Here is a 4,846-nt window from a genome sequence, read left to right as displayed (position 1 = left end):
ACTCAGAAATCTGCCTGCCTCTGCCTCCTGAGTTCTGGGATTAAAGGCATGCTCCACCAAGTCTGGCCTTACATTCTTTACCAAGAGCTAAGTAAGAGTCCAGGAGCACTGCTCTAGAGTGTCCCAGAGTCAGACTATAGTGTGTTTCAGAATCACTAGGAGCTCTTTCTCCTTAAGCACTCAAATTGCACCCCACATTCATCAGAGTTTCATATTTAGTAGGTGTGAAGTAGAAAGTAATAATCTGGCCTAAATTTTCTCAGAATCCTCAGAGAAATAACTGATGCTAACAGTACTGAGCCACAGGATGAGAACCAGGCACACAGCTACTTTTCCCAGAGTGCCTGTGGTTAGCAAAGCTGTTGAATGGTGAAAGGATTTTACCAATTTGCCAAGTACCTCCTCCGAGCTTTTAATCCCATAAGTGTGAATTTCTATGTCCTAAGGTGAAACAGGTTGTGTTTTCACCAAATTTTTGAACGTGGGATGAGTCTTAGAACCCCTTCATTATATTATTGCTATGGTTGCATTGTATGACTGAAGATATATTATTGTGTCTTATTGTGTCACAAAGCTGTCCCCCTACCATGTAAAGTTAGCACCAATAAATGCAGTATATCTGAAATTATGATCACATTGTTCTTCAATTGACACTGTCAATTGACACTACAAACCAAACCTTTTCTCCACTCTCAGTTATTTTCAGTGGAAAGACTATTAATTATGTTGACCTAAAACTAGAGCTGAATGTAAGCAAGTTACCCAAATTATGTAATGGTTTTGCGACCCTAACCTATAGGCATGCCAGTATCTGTACTGTCTTGAAATCAAAGCAACTGTGGTTTTTCCAAAACAAGATGCTTCAGAAACATTATCCCTTACTTTGATGTTTCAGGTTTTTTTATTTACAAACTACTTGCCCAGGCCATTCATTCATTCATTCATTCATTGGTACAAACCCTTTTGCATGCTAGGTCAATCACTGAGCATCTCCAACTTTACTTTTCTGTTTAAAAAGTGAAATCTGCTCTCTCTAAAACACAGCAGGAATTATGCACATAAGAATGCACAATGACTGGCAATATGCACAGGGCCTACACAGGTTCAAGCTAGATCGAGTCCCAGCACTAAATCTGGTAAATGGACAGAGACTTCCACTGTTAACCAAGAAGCTATGTGTAATTGCTATTCACTTCAAAGAGTTTTCTCTAACAGAAACTCAATTAACATTAACCACAGGTCAGGGCATGTCCCAAACACAGAAGTAGATTGCTAATTCAAAGTGAATAAAATAAAGTGAAATCTGTTGTTAAAGAAGACTGTTTTGGGGTTGGAGAATGTAGATTTTAGTTGGTAGAGTGCATGCCTAGCCAACATCAAGCCTGGTTTGATCCTAAACACTGCATAAACTAGCTATGCTTAGAACCCTGTTCCTGGTTAGTGGAGGCTATCTTGTGCTATTGAGACTGTCTACAGAAAAAGTGAGTGGCAGTATTTTCACTATTATAGTATGTGGGGGACACTGATGAATGCCTGTGCTGTAACCAACACCCCTTCTTTTTTATCACATGAAGCCCAATTTTGGCTCCACTAGTTTTGCTTTTGTGATTTGTTTTAGTCACTTTATTACCTATTAAGGCAGTAAATCCTTATTTGTCTAAGTGCATTCTAATCTTTGTGTTGTTAAAAGTATGTTCATGGCCTTCAACTTTCAGTTACCATGAAAATGCCAAGGGTTTTTTTTTTTTTTAAAACAGTTTTTCTGATCTGTGAATAGCATTCACAAGATGCTATGGTCTCTTCTTCACTGGCTGTGGCTACATATAGATGTAATGGCTCAGGATGCAGTAATTACCTTGAGGTCATGAGAAAGAAAAGCCTGAGGACAAAACTGATAACACAAGGCAGAGCAGACACATAGAAAAGACCTTGTGCTTGCTTTATTCTCTGAGATACTGCAACATATCAAAACCAAAAATTCCTGGAAGTTCCTTGACCTTGGTACTTCTTGGTAGTGAACATTCTCTCAGTAATTCACAATGTTTGGAGCAGCATTTTGTTCTCCATATATGGTTTGAAGGCACACACTGTGTCCTGTTCTCTCTCTTTCTTTCTTTCTTTCTTTCTTTCTTTCTTTCTTTCTTTCTTTCTTTCTTTCTTTCTTTCTTTCTTTCTTTCTTTCTTTCTTTCTTTCTTTCTTTCTTTCTTTCTTTCTTTCTTTCTTTCTCTCTCTCTCTCTCTCTCTCTCTCTCTCTCTCTCTCTCTCTCTCTCTCCCCCCCTCCCTCCCTCCCTCCCTCCCTTCCTTCCTTTCCATCCTTCTTTCTTTTTTCCCAAAGAATGAGTCTTTATTGGCCTGGGCTACTTGAGGGGGATTGTTGCGGCCTGCCCGCAGTCCACAGAATCGGGAAGAGTGGGTGGCACCGATCCCGGGCCAGCCTTGCTTCACGGGTTTGTAGATGATGGAGAACTCGCCCAGGCAGTGGCCGATCATCTCTGGTTTATCTCCACCTGGTTGAAGGTCTTGCTGTTGTACATGTCCACCATGCTGCCCACCATCTCGGGCAGGATGATCATGTCCCTCAGGTGCGTCTTCACCACCTCAGGCTTCTCCATGGGTGGCGTCTCCTTCTTGGCCTTTCTCAAGCGCTTGAGCAGTGAGTGCTGCTTCCACTGCAGGCCGCGATTTTAGGCGTTGTCTCTGGCGGGTGCTGTACAACTAACTGCATCAGCTGCTCATAGGACATGTCAAGCAGTTGGTCAAGGTCTAAGCCACAGTACATGAACTTGCAGAAGGTCTGCTTCTTCTGCTCCACTTTGGCCATCTTGGCTGCTACTCGGAAAAGGAAGTGTTCCTGTTCAGTTTCATCACAGCACACCCCCACCCCACCTACTCAGCTAGGCTAGCTTTGCTTGTAGCCATACAAGAATGCAGAATGCAGTTCTGTTCTGATCTTTTATGTGCCATATACTGCTATGATACTATTCTTCTCTATTTCCAGACTTGATTTTCTCTTTAATATTTCATTTTGTCCGCTTTTTGCCTTTTTCAATGTAGCCTGTTCACATTCATGGCCAGTTTCTAATAACACCCCTCAAATTCAGCAGCACCCACAGTCTCTTTCTAAAAGGAGCACAATCCTAGTCTAGTGTCCTCTTGATAAGTTCTCTGATAACTACCATGTCTTCCTTTACTTTTTGTTGTACATTCTTTCATGCAGATACTTAAGTTGTAAACCTGGTTCTTCTTCTCATCTTAACCTTATTCATTGGGCTGAGTAAGAGATGGCTTAGTGAAAATGCAAGGACCAGAATTGGATTCCTAGCACCCATGTAAGAAAGGTATGTCGACCAGATTGTAATCTCAGCCAATTAGATTTGGAGATAGAGGATCTCCAAGGGCAATTTGCCTTGCTAAACTAGCTGAATTGGTGGGCTCTGGGTTCAAGTAAGAGACCCTCCTTAAATGATAGGCATAATTAAGGAAGACACTGGATCTCAACCTTTGGCTTCTACTTGAACTTGCACTCGTGTGTATTCACCCCTCATATCACATGCATGCATGTACACATAACAGCATGCATACACACAATATGTATGCCACATATACATAATTATATAAAGGAAATGTTTGCTGGATAAAACATATTGAGAAGTGTGTTTGAAAGGGTGGTGGGCATAGGACTAAAACTTCAGAATAGTAAGAGAAAGTCTCCATATAAGACTTGGGGGGAAAAAGTGAAACATGGAGAGGATGTACTAAAAGAAGACTAAACAGAAGTGGGAAAGGCTCGAAGGTGGGAAAGTGAGAGGTTTCAGATATAAGTTTCCAGGGAGTGGATATATGGTTCAGCATGTAACAGTCCTTGCTGCAAAAATGACGACTATAGTTTGGATCTTCAGTATCCATATAGAAAAGCTGGGCATGGGCAGTGAGTGATGGCTCAGTGCTTGAGGGCACTTTCTCGAATGGAGATTCTGCCTTTGGTTTCCAGCATTCATATGGTGACTCCCATCATCTCTAGTGCCTGCTCCAGAGATCCAACAATCTCTTATATCTCTGCCAGGCCCAGGGCACACACACATGATGCACATACACACATGTAGGCAAAACCCTCATACATGTGAAACAAAATGAATGACTCATAATATTTCTGAGAATGGAAGTGTGTACCTAAAATCCCAGTGCTTTGGGAAGAGGGATAGAAGGACCTCTGGTATTTCTTGGACAGACATTTTAGCCAAATTAGTGAGAGACTCTGTCTCAAAAACTAAGGTACAGAGTGTCAGAGTGTTTGAAGAATATAGAGGTTGTTGACTTTTGTCTACATTGACCTCTGTCATGTGCACATGTGCATGCACACCCTCCCCCCACACCACATGAGTATAGATGCCTGTTGCCAAGCTTGATGACCTGAGTTCAATCCCGAGTCCACATGGTTGAAGGATGTTGTCCTTTGACCTTCGCAGGCACTACATACAGCATGTACTCTTCTCCATCTAAACAAATTTAATAAAAAATATATTTTCTTTAAAAAGCAAGCCACGAATGTGGCTGACCTGAACGGAGCAAAGAAGTGACTGACTGGACATGAATTCCAAGTAGAAATAGAATCTGATCTAGTTGGGCTTGATGGGTTGTAATACTTTGGCCTTTAGTTATGGTGTAGCTTATTTTTTTCTCAATCCTACTTTAATGATGATTTTTGAACACTTAACCTCCCTTCAGCCTACCACCCATCAGAAGTCCACCAGAAAGGTTATTAGGATACCAGGGAAGTGGACCTGTGTAGAAGTTGTTCTTTGGAGCAAATTCCATCTGCGTTGCCAGGAAATCAGTTCAGTTCA

General features: G+C 41.5%; 1 pseudogene; it reads right to left on the bottom strand.

Moving 5' to 3' along the window:
• Window positions 1-249: 249 nt before the first annotated feature.
• On the bottom strand, window positions 250-2,823 carry LOC110286247 (small ribosomal subunit protein uS19 pseudogene; annotated as a pseudogene).
• Between the last annotated feature and the right edge of the window lie 2,023 nt (window positions 2,824-4,846).

This window comes from Mus caroli, unplaced genomic scaffold, assembly GCF_978045245.1.
Source record: "Mus caroli unplaced genomic scaffold, Mus_caroli_1 scaffold_5, whole genome shotgun sequence".
NCBI lineage: Eukaryota > Metazoa > Chordata > Mammalia > Rodentia > Muridae > Mus > Mus caroli.
This window is presented reverse-complemented; position numbering and strand designations above follow the sequence as displayed.